Genomic DNA, 12,782 nt, shown 5'->3' with positions numbered 1-12,782 from the left:
TCATCACTCCATGTGCTCCTGTACAGGTTGCGTGCACGTGGCAGGTTCCCGAGGGTTTTTCTTCCTTTCGTGAGGTTACAGCGTTATTCCAAAAGTGCTAATTTTTGTTGTTTGGACAGAATGACAAGAGGAAACAGCAGAACTGCTGGTTTTTATTCCTGGAGTAGGTAACTTCCTTTTTTGAAAGCAGCAATAGTCAAAACAATGGAAAGACAAAAGGTGTTCCTTTAAATCTGTTGGTCAAAGGGGACAGGAAATACTTTGCCTGAGCCCAGATTCTCCTGATGGGTGAGAGTCAGATAAATGCAGGGCTCTCAGGTCAAAAGATTCATGTTCGCGTGAATCCTCTCAAAGAGAAAAACACGTTTTGTTTGTAGATATTTTTAAACTATTGAATTTTACAGGAAGGCTTTTATCTTACAATCTTTCATTATAATACTCATTTTGTATGAGCGTTTAGAGTGACTAATACTCTGCTGAACGTCCTGTTAGTTATGTGACAGAACTTCTCTTCTGTTGCTCAGTTTTTCCTAACCTGGAAAAGGCTCTTTGTTTGTTTAGTCTCTTTGGGGGATGGAAGACGGGCTGAGAGATGGGGAGCACTCCGTCAGAGAAACTGCTGCTCCATGCCCCAAGTTCTGCCTGCTTTCAAGGATCCTCTCATCATCTTCCCAGATGATTCTGGCCATGCTGACTTAGTTGCCAGTTCTTCTGAGTCAAAATACGACGATGTAGCCCCTTCTCTAGATAAAGCCAGATGTTTTAATGACAGTGAGCCAGACGACTCCTTGTTGGAACTGTCAGACAGTGAACAAGGGAATTCTCCTTTCAATTACACTGAGGAAGAGATCCAGGAAATCTTGGCAGATGATTGCTTGGAATGCGAGCAGCACATAACTAGAAAAAGCACTCTGAGCCAAAATGTAAGTGGGGAGAGTGAAAAGGACGTGAGCAGCAGCTGCACTGGGGCATCAGTCGTCAGTGAAGATGTAAAGGTAGCCTCAAAGATCACAGAGAAATCAAATGTACATCTGTCAGTCCAAGCAACTGACATGCTGTTTGACCTTGATATTGAGGAGCTTCTAAATCTTAGCCCAATCGATGCTGACTATGTAGATCAGCCACTGGAGGACGATTATTTGGAGGATGTTGAATTCATGAATGATCACATAGCGTATGATCAGACTGATGCTAGTAACTGTTTTCCCAGAGAATCCTCAGGGAGGCTGATGCCTAAAGGCGAGCAAACCCTGGGTGTGGATTGCCTGGGAAAGACTTCCTCTGCAGGCACAGATGTGTCCAACATCTGCAGTGATCGTGTGGGACAATCCATGCCCTGTTCAGACCTTGCCTGTGGCCAGCACAAAGCTGATGACAGTGCAGCACCTGTGCTGCTGAGAAGTCCCAAGCCATCTTCTGGGTCAGGAAACCAAGAACTTCCCAAAGCAACAATGAACGTTTTTTCAAGGAAATCAGACTCCCCAACGGATGATATGGAGCAGGAATCTTCAGATGCTAAACAGCCATCAGGCAGCATTGAAATAAACACACTTTTCAGTTCTGACTAAAATGTTTCTGATTCTATTCCTTTTATTTTCTACTTGTAGTAATGTCCATATGAGCCCAAGTGTGCAGATCACTACCAAAACCTTGCCACGTAAACCCACTACACTAGGCAAAGTCATTCCTGAGCCCCAGGTGGAGGAGAAGTAATTTCTTCACAGCCTCTAAATGCCTTTGCGCTCTGCAAAATGCCCCAGCAGCTCCCTGAACCACTTTGGCTGGCCGCGTGCTGCTGTTTCCCTCTTCGTTTTCTCTTAAGGTGCGCTGAAATGGTGGGGAGGTACCCAGTGTTTTACCCTGTAAGGTGCCGCGGGGGCAGGACACGGGGCTGGTACCGGAGAGGCTGCAGCAGCCCCGGGCAGTGCCGCTGCGGCTCCCGCAGGTGGCAGCAGCGGAGCGGCGCCGGGCGCGGCGCGGGGGGCGCCCCCTGCCCCCGGGGCTCCCCCTGCCCCCGGGGCTCCGAGCCCCACTTCTTTGGGCCCCCCCGGGGCTGCTGCGGCCCTGCTGCACCTCGCCGTCCTCCGCACTGCCCCTGCTATGGCATTGCCACAACAGAAAATCTGCTGCTCCGGAGGGCTCGCTGCAGGTTTGTGGTCTGTGGTCCGGACGGTGGCTTGCTGCTTCCCTCAGCTAATGCTTTCTCCCCTGCTTTGCTCTCAGAATGTTATCTTCGTGGATTTATTTAAATAAAGAATGTTATTTTTGTAATCATAAAACAGCACCACCAAAAGTTAACGTTTGTACTGGTTCCGTGAAGCACTTTGCCCCTCTGTGTCTTCTGCGACGTGATGTGATAGATGTGCCCAAACATTCATGCCATCCATTGGCATCCAAAGACACAAACAACAGACAAATACTTCAGAAGGGGAGCTTGAATGGAAGAAGCACACCCACCCCATCTCGCCCAGACGCAGAGCTCTGTAACCCCAGACCACAGGGGCGAGGCTGTGCTGGTGAGGAGGGTGCAGGGGAGGACGCAAACCGGGGCGGGAGGCCCGGCCTCCTCAATTCACATTCTGTTTTGGGGGTACTCGCTTTTCAGAGGGAAATAAGAAGTACACTTGCTAGCACTGCCGTGTGCAGGGATCCCACACAGCCATCAGTCTCGTTCCAGGGACTGGGACCGGCTAACGCGAGCTCCAGTTTGTGGTATCTGGGAAACGTTACGTGGGGGCCGGGCTGTGGCAAATCGGCCACCAAAACAGGCCGGTGGCACTGCTGATGGCTTCTACGCTTCGTCCCTCTCAGTGGTGTCTTCCAAAAGCTCTCAACAGCAGAGGCTTAAAGGAAGGCGCCTGTAAGGAGCCAGCACGGAAGGATGTCTGCTGAAGAGCAGAATTGGAAGGGGAGGTTGGTAGAGCTGGGGTGTTCTGAAGGGCAAAGAGTGTTCTGGTAGCTTCCATAGATGGCCTCCCACTGTGCTCCTTTCAACTGTTCATGGGTGCAATAACTGTCATTTCTTGAGAGTTAGAAGAAGCTGACAGTTTTGTGGTTCATTGCGTGGAGCCTGCACTTATCTGGGCTGCACGAACAGCTGCATAGCCACGGGGCTGCTTTCCAGTGTATGAATACAGCATAAGTAATGCAGAGGGAACTAAGCAAGGAAAGCTAAAACGGCCTGTTTTCTCTTCCTTTCAAATTAAAAATGCAAGGCGTATGTTCTGAGTCAGAGAAAATCAGGCAGAAGCTCCAAATGAACAAGGCTGGTGAGTGAAATAGAGACCTATTTTGCTGGGGAAGAACATTGTCTGCGACGCACACAATTTTGTTTTCTTATTAGTGCAAAACTCTTGTATTCCAAGTAGCTGCAGGCTTGGAATTCAGCCTGACACAGTGTGGGCTTTCCCAGTTGTCAGAGAAAAAACGTCTCAGTGGGCTGACTTTGACCCTGTATGGTGCTTCTTTGCACCCAGATCTGCAGCAATATTTTGTGTATTGTAGGTGTATTGATTATGTATTGATGCAGAACGATCCTGATACATTCCTAAAGGAAAACTAACAGGTTTCAGAGCCAGCCAGGGAATTCCCTTTGAGAAGTGGCAACTGTTCAAGTGACTCAAATCATGGTATAAGGCTGCCACAAATCTTTAGCTCTGTTTCGTATTGCAAGTCTCCTGGCATTTATATCATAGTAGGTTTATATTGCTGTCCCTTCCTCTACATAATCTCTTTGCACTTCCTTTTATCCTGTCTCGTGCTTCTTGTTCATATGTTGTCTGGGTGGATTACAGGCTGGCTATGGCAGGGGTTTTATCTTTTCACTTATCTCCATGGTCTCTTGCACTTGTGGATTCTCTGTAAATACCACTTTCTTATATCTGTATTGGGTGATTGTGTGCCAAGAGTTGTGCTAACCCATGGTTCTGGTTGTTCTTCCTCTCATTCTAGTTTCCAGAGGATATTCAGCCTGAATGGATAAATTTATTTTCAGCTTCCCATAGGAATCTAAATGCTGCTGAGGCTGCGTCGTAGCAGATGTAGAAATGAGACGCGATTTGAACATCTGCATGGAAACGAGCGGCTGAAACTGATTGACCACAAAAGATTCCTGCCAGCTGACCGTTTGTTAGTATTCACACTTCATTATTGCCCTTTATTCAACAGTAAATAGAATCATATCCCTCTTGATGAGATCCTCCTCAGCAATTCGTCTCGGGCTGGATCAGTCTGCAGAAGTAATGAGGCTCCTTCTTTTATAACTGTGTCGTTGGCGCTGAATGCCAGCACTCCGCTGTTTAGTCTTGTCCTCAGCGATGTATATAACTGGATGGGCCTATTTTTAAAAGGGCGGGGGAGGGACAAACTAACAGAAAAAGCATTTCCATCTCTAAACATAGCCTTCTCTCGTTTTCCACCCAAACATCTGTACTTCAGGAGAAAGCTTTCACAGGTCATTAACATTGCAATTGTGCATATGGGATAGTGCTTTCAGCACCTGCTGCTCAGACAACTATTCTCATGTCCCTCAGAGCAGGATCACTCTCAGCAGAGTCGTGCAGCACCTGGTACCTGGAAAGCCGTGCTAGCTCCACCTGACCTCCAGCCACTGCCCTCCCCCCAAATGCTTCTGCTAGCAGGACTCTGCTAGCACTTCTCCTTGGGCGCTGGTTTGAGGGAGTTTTATGATGTTTCCCAATTTTATCGGACTTCTTGCAATCTGGGATAGACCTGATAATATTTTTCTTGTGTCCCTCTTGAGTCAAAGGGAGAAGAGGAAGAAATATTTTATAGAGAGCCACAGATGTCTGTGACCATCTGGTCTTACTGTAATAACAGAGATCAATGCCTTTAAAAAGCAGATACCCAGGTTTAAGGTGATGGAAGGGGAGAGTAGTATAAGGGAACATATGGAGAAACAAATGTGTGAAATACAAATAAACACTCTGCTAGGAGGCTCTGCCTTGAAACAGTCTGGTCTATTGACTGGTACTGAGCTAGCTGAGGAAAAAACATTAATCTTTGAAATAGTTCTTACCTGCCAAAACTCATTTGGCTTGAACGAAAAAGCGTGCAGGGAAGGTATAGGACTTGGGCTCTTCAGTCATGAAGGAGGAATTACAGTTACAGCTTGATTAATAGACTGTTTGAGGATTTCTCAGCTCCTGGGAGCTCTTGGGTGGCATAGAAACAGGTTCAAGTTTTATGTGCGTCTTTTATTGTCCCTACACTTCGGCAGAAGTAAAGCAATGTGACCAGTTCTTCTCCCTGCTGTTCTCCAGCACTGACCAACGTGGCAGCAGTCTCGGCAGCCACAGGTGCAGGGGCAGAGGCTGCACCCCTGACAGCAGCACACGGAGCCCCCTGCTCCCATGACCCAATTTGATGGTGACTCAGAAGGGGGAATCAAGGGCAACTTCTGTGCAGGAAGGCAAAGAATTTGTGAAAAGTTGGGATTTCTTCTAGTCACAGACATTATGCATTATCTTTTTGCTGACAACATTAGCTGGTGTGTAATGTGGCAGTGAGAGTCTGCCTTTTGTTAGCTGTCCTGGAGTGCCTCCTTTCTTCCCAAACAATGCAGCCAGAAAAGATGGATTTCAAGAACATTTCAGAAATCTTCTCTAGAAGTATCTTTTTGACAAGAAGTTGTTCCTTCGGGCAAAGAAAAGCTGATACTCTGGTTTATGAAGGAGACCTGAATTTGCTTAAGAAACATTTTGTTCCCTGGAAAGGAAGAAGTGTTACGCAGAAAAGTGATTTACATCACTCACATGACTGCAGTGGCAGGATGGAAAAACCTTCGAATCTCAACTGGACGAGGACACAGGCTGTTCTGTACTGAGAGCACATTTCAAGGACGGACTTTAGCAAGGGCAGCATTCCAAGGAATTTACCTTTCACTGCTGTAGAACCTGTTCTGAGGGAGCAGAAGAGCAAACACTACTGCAGCGTTGGTGCTACTGATTGTTCCATATTTTGTGAATGGTTCAAGGACTCTTGCATTCTCTTGAACCATTCATTTCTTGCCAAGGATTCACTATGCAAGAATTTCAGAGCTGCTGTTTTGAACAGGGGGCTTGTTCTGACTGCAAGAGCAGTACTATCAAAACATTCAGTGGTTGTAGGTGGCGATATTGTGCTACCCTTGGATTATATATACATGTAAATGGATTGTTGCAATAGGTCATGACGGCAGAGAGGCACTCAGTCTTGGAAAACCACTTATGTTTGACCCACTGTCATCTGTAAATGCTGCTTCTGGAATCTGGGGAGGTGTTGCTCAGATTTTCCTGAAAGTGGGTGTCCTCTTCTAAATCCTTGGGCTCAGAGTGCTGGTTGTAGGATGTAAAAAATGGCTTTGAAGACCAGGAGCAGCAATAAGAATCAGGCTGCTATATCCAGTCTCTTGTGGGATGTTTTTTTCTCTCACTAATGGCTTGCTTTGATGAACTGCAGATGCTCTAAATGAATTACACTTTCTGATGAATAAGGCTGCCAGCTTGGAGTACTGGACCCTTGACAAAAAGTGGCAGCGCCTGTCAGACCTCACCGTGAAGGTGTGAGTGCCCATAGGAAGAGCAGACACTTCATTTCCTCTTACAAACATTGTCCAGCGGCACACTTTTATCCATTAGTCTTTTGAGGTGTTTTCAGTTCATTTTAATGAATATTAAATTCTAAATCTCTGCCACGAAAAGTAAAAACTGCAGCAGTTGGCAGAAGTAGCAAGCACTCCTGGAAATGATTTAAGCCAAAGACTTGTAGTACCCATTAAAGTGTAAAAGTTTGGTGCCCTGTGATCCACATAACCCTGACTTATAAAGACCTCTAGGGATGTATGAGCCTGTACGATCCTGTCAGGACTTAGTTCTGAACCTCACAATGAACGGATACCCTGAGTGTAATGCAGATATCTCCCCCCAGCTGTTGGCATGAACAAATTGCTTTGCTGGTTTGAGACCTCCTTGGTCACCAGCTGCTCTTGCTGAGCAGCTGCTGCAGAAATGAAGTGCTCTGCGTTGGGGATGTGACCGCCCTGTGCCAGACAGGTGCTCCTTCTGCAAGCCAACTGTTTTGTCAGTATTTTCATAGGAGAGGCCCCTCTGGTTGCTCGTACTCCCTCGGATGGGTCTGCAGTTTATAAATGATATTTCCTGACTTACGCTGATGCCTCTGCACAAAAACGAGATAAATACAAGATAGAGTTGGCTTTTTTCAAAATGCGGAAGGGGCAAAGCAGCATCTGATGATGTGGAAAAGCTTTGGTCTGAGGACAGGAGATAACCAAATTCATTGAAATGTGACTCATTTTTTTAACGTTGCTCCTGTAAGATTGTTTGAAGTCTTGTGGGGTTTTGTCCTGTTATTTCAGAATGTACTTAGATGTAGCAAATGAGCGTACTTGTTATGTATGTGCAGCACTTTGTTGAAAATAAGCCTTTTGTTTAAACTGCTGGGTAGTGGAGCCTTCAGCCTTCTCTGCTCAGCCAGGGGGAGAGAGCTGTGCAAAGAATGTAACAGAGCACGAGGCAGCGTTCCTGACCGAGCATTTTTAAACTTTCATGTTGTTACTTACCAAGGTGCGTTCTTAAAATGTGGTTTCCCTTTCAGAACCTCATAACAAGAAAATTAGATACCAGCTGCAAGCCCTGGGGAATGGGGAAGGCATTTTCGGAGAAGGTGCTGTTCCAGCCTAAACGTGCTTCTGTGTTGTGTTTGCTTTAACTATTTGTTTTAACTAAGTAAACTTATTTTCACAGAAATTACCCAAGGTGTGCCAAGAAAACCACTCAAAAGTACAGTCTTACGCAGCAGGTGAGCAAGAACTTGGCCAAACACCACCATTTCCAGAGCATTCCTGGCCACTTCCAGCATAGCCCCGTTACTGCCTTTCCTTCTGTCTCATTTTGCTGCTGAGGGACTGTGCTGGTTCTTATTCCATGCTTAAAGTTGTTCTCAATTTTTCTGGGTTTGAGCGGTTTGTATTTTGATAAGTTGTTTCATGATCTGTTTTAAATAAACCCGATGGAAGTTTCTATGTTCTATAAACATTTAGAGCGGCTTTTGAAATGCAATTTGATGCGATCTGTTTTGTATAGTTAACTTTTATTATGTTTAGCACCAGTATTTTCCTTTGAAATAAAAATAATCTTACAGAGTAGGTAACAAACAACTGGAGACTGCATATTGGATGTGAGGATGTAATATCTCAGTGATGGAAACTGGAAAATATGCTTTGAAGTGGGAAAAGCTTTTCTTTAAAGCTTGGTCCTAAGCCTTGGCATTAAATCTCCTACAGTGATTGTTGGGCTACCTTTGAATAACATTAAGGTTTTAAATCATACAAACAGCTTGTGGATGCTGTTCCTTCCCCTTGGCACAGACAAAGTTATGTTTCATTTTACAGTAAACTGGGGAGCAGCTGTTGATTTCCCTGGTTTGGTTATGTCTCGTCTTGTTCTGTTGTTCTTTCCATCCCCGAAGAGTTTGCTGCCTGTCATTAATTTTCCTTGTTTCGTTTGTTACTTCATGTAAAAATGTTTCATGAGCTTTGCACTCCAGTTTATAAACACTGTGCAGTTGTTAGATGTGGTATTCCTTTTCTCTTTTGCTGTGTTGTTATACTGGACCAGTCTTGCTTCGGCGTATCTTTTCCTGTCTTGTTTCCTTTAATCCCTACGAGATGTGTCAGAAACACACTGTCGGAGAGTACCAGCAGTAAAGGCACTGCGAGTAGCAGGAAGGAAAGGAGTTGGTTAATATTCTGAGAAGAAAATCTCAGTGAGTAGCAGAAAGGGAAACCCAAGACCCAGGCTAATCTCTGTCCTAAGCTCCCAACCTGTTTTTTGTGCAGACTGACTCTTGGCCTTCAGAAGGGATGGGCAGCAGGAAATCTCATGGCTTTAGTGGGAATTCAAGCTAGCTGCAACTTCTCACTCATCCCCTTCCTCTTTTAGTAGCCTTTCTGTAAGGGTTCCTCTCCCGTGCAGCTCTTCCCTTTCACTTCCCTGCTTTTTGGGGTACCCAGGACAATGTGACCTCACATTCATTTGTTAAGCTACACTGACAGCAACTGCTGGTCTCTGCTGCCTCCATCGCCTTCCCTAACAGAGTGTGGAAATGCCAAAATATTTGGAGGATTTGTAAAGCAGAGGTCAATCATCTGCAAAATGCTCTTCCCAGGTGTGCTGACAGGGCCTGCATGGGCTTTGTGAGCCGTTTAAGCATAAGAAGGTTTATGGGTAAATTTCAGAAAACAGATTGTCCATGGAGGAAGTGCTACTATATTTTTATTATACCGATCTGAATCTTTTGTGACATTTTTGGCTAACATGAATTTAAAGAAATAAAATTTGGGTACAGTACTAATATTTTTCAATGTTGAGCCTCATGTGTTTTATTTTGCCATTCTGTAGCACCTTTCCACTCCGGACTGGGGCAGGAGGAGGTGGCTTTAAAAGCAGCCGAAGTTTGTCACTGACCTAGATGTGCAGTGACTGAGGCACGGAGGATCGAAGTAATTTGTCCAAAGGATAAGCAGTGGAGCTTGGAACAGAGCCTGCTACTGCCTGACTACACTAACTCGTAGGTAATGCTGCACCCATTAATGAAGTAATTGCTGTATTTTCATGCATAATTCATGTTGCATGGGGCAGGGGGTGTCTTGGTTCTGGTGGGTTGTACGGGCATACGTGGTGCATGTCCCATGGCCAGCATTAGGGCTTTGTGTCAATAACTGATCTTCTCCAGCTAGTAACAGGTTCTTGATGCCAGTGTAGCCTGTAAGTGACTTTGCTGCTGCTGTCACAGGCTGCTGGGATGGTGCTGGTCTGCCTCGACTGGTGATCGATGGTTGCTGGTGATCAGCAGCGACAAAATGGAGTGGGAAGAGCACTGACAATGCTCTACCTCTGCTGTGCGTGCTGAAGTGCTCCCGTGAGGCCTTCAGGGGTCCATGCTAGCTGTCTTGGTTTTACGTATCTCTGAGATTACTATGAAGTGATGCACAGCAATCTTGTATCAGTTTTCTCTCAAAGCAAGCATTCTGTTGCCGGTTCGGCCATGCTGAGAAAATGAAATGGGTCTGAACAGGCAGCACCCTGTCAGGACAGGAGCGTGACGGTGTCTGTGTGTGTGCTCTGCCTACGGTCAGCCTCCCTGTGCCCGAGGACCGCAGGCAGAAGCAGGCACCTCCTCCTGCATGCCTGTTTTGTGGTCTGTGAACTCCGTGTGAATGAACGCTGCCACGGAGCGGCTCTGCAGCGTGTAAAGGCTTTAGGCTTCTGGGCATCTTTGTGACTGATTTAATTCTTTGACACTGCAACTGAGATTCATACATGCTGAACTATAGAGATACTGTAAAGGGAGAGAGATTGCATATTACTTGTTCATGGAAGAACATGTTTCTAACTGGAGTACAGCCAGGGGCTGTTTATGATTTTTGCTGTAGTAGAATCCAGCAACGTGAGTCTGGAGGAGACTGTTTTGTGCAAGCAGCGTGTAAGCACTGTGATGAAATGTCTTACAATTAAAAAAATAATAGCACGCATCAACGTATTGCACTATAACAACAGCAGCTAGAAAATGATGAATCTAAAATTAAACTACTTTATGTTTTTTTCCAGCTGTCCTCTCCACAGCTAGCTAACTTTTCCCTCCTTTTGTGCTGTAAGGTAATTGTAAATAAGTAGGAAGAAATTATGTCCTGAAACATGAAACAATAGTGGAAGCTGAAAGCAGTATACGTTTGGTTTAAGAGTATGTCTAGTACTATGCTGGCTGCATCCTCTGCAAAACAGGTCTGGATGGCATAAATAGGCTATATTTAGCAGTTGGTGGCACCGAGTGAGGTTTTTCTTGTCAGTTAATAAGGACAGCAATGTGCTGCAAAGTGTCAAATGGCATCGTGGGGCTGCGCCATTATTGCCACTCAATGACTCCATACCCAATGTGTTCAGATTGCAAGCAAAAAGATGGCTTTCCTGGCTGCCAACTTTGCTGACTCCATCTGGGATCTAAAATTCAAGCTGTGTCTTTCCTGGCTCTGTCACTAATAATAAAGGTTCTTCATTTGGAACTTAGTTAAACAAAATTGATGCTGATGCATGAGCCGAAAGGGAATCGAGCTCACTTTCCCCGAGACTTGTGGGCTGGGAGCACTAACAAGTAGGAGCATAATCATTTTAATCTATAAGGTCATCAGACAGTTGAATACGCACCAGATTTGTGGAGGGAACAGAAGATATTTTAGCATAATAACATGTTGATCACACTGCTTTTTAACAAATGCTAGAAAGCTGATTGAATTTGGTCAGTTAGCCTGTGTTAGGCTCCAGCTTCCAGGGCAGCCTGGAACAGCTCAGTACTTGTAGTTAGGGAGCTTTTCTACAAATCTGGGGAAATTGCATTTGGTATAACATATGGTATAATCTTTGTCCTTGCTGGAAGTGAAGTCTGACTACTCAGTCAATGAATTGCCATATTTTTATCAGCGAAATGGATGTGGAGCTGTGACATACACTTCTGAGTGATGTAACCTCTAATGTCTTCGGCAAATACTGGCATTAGCAGCCTGTTCCTCTCCATTTACATCTCCTCCAGAAAATCATTACCAGCTGAGATTATACTAACACTTTGTGCCGTGTAGGTGTTTCCTCCTCCGATGCTATTGAGCTGTCAGTGAATAAAATGCCTAATGTTCTCATTTTCCTCGGAGGAGACGGAGAACAGAGCTTGTGCTGTTTCTCGCCGTGCAGAGGGAGGTGTGAGGAGCGCAAGGCTCCGTGTTGTGAGCTGGCGGACGCGCTGTGCAGGATTGTTTGCTCCACACCGCCTCCTGCGGTTCACTTTTCCCAAACTCGTGGGGGAGGAATATATTGGCTGAATCGTACTTGTAGGCATAATATTACAGTGCTTGGAAGGATGAAGGCAAGTGGTGCTTAACTTCAAACATGCAAAGCATGTGTTGGCAAAGGGCTCTGTTTTCAGCTCCTTGCTCCTCGTGTGCCCATGTCCCTGCGTGGTTGGTTCTTGGGAAGGGATGGGATTAGCACCCAGGGGTGCAGCAGAGCCGGCCGGAGGGCTGCTTGCCTCCGGTTCGAGTTCAATGGGAAATCCGTTCTTGCAGGGCTCTCTGGGATCCCTGTCACGCCAACCCACCCCCACTTGCTTCTTTTCAGTATTCATGGAAACCTCCCTTTCCTAATCCCTGCTTCCAATAACCAGTCACAATCAGCAGTCAGGCAAAAACATGTAGGGAGCCATGAGTGGTCTTTAGGGTGAACTCTTCTGTGGCCCAAGGTGACTTTTCTCACTGCTGGCGTGTTTTTTTTCTTGTATTCCCCCCATCTCTTCCCTCTATTGGCAGTAAAAGACCTCTGACTCCCATAAAGGAGTATCTTTCGGCTGCTGCTGATGAGAATGAGGTTGGCTGGCTTAGGCTTGAAGTCACTCAAGCCCAGAGCCTTATCGGTGTGTAACACTCATGGGTTACAGAAGGAGTTCATACTGAAACAGCAGGTAAAGCTTTGATGTCTGAGTCTCAGAAAATAGGATCTTAAGTATTTTTCCTTTCCTATAGTGGGAAACACCTTTTCCTGAAGTGTGGACTTACCACATCACTTTAATTCATAGTTTAAAACATTTCCTTTAAGAGAATCACTTGGAATTGATAGCTTGGAGTCCTTCTCTGATGGGTTGAGTTTCTGCCAGCCTACATTTGTCTCCTCTTGCTAATAGCATTATCACCTTACCTTTAAAGCCTGCATTTATGAAACATA

This window comes from Cygnus olor, chromosome 23 (assembly GCF_009769625.2).
Source record: "Cygnus olor isolate bCygOlo1 chromosome 23, bCygOlo1.pri.v2, whole genome shotgun sequence".
Classification (NCBI taxonomy): Eukaryota; Metazoa; Chordata; class Aves; order Anseriformes; family Anatidae; genus Cygnus; species Cygnus olor.
The sequence above is the reverse complement of the archived record's forward strand: the minus strand, read 5'-3'. Positions refer to the sequence as shown.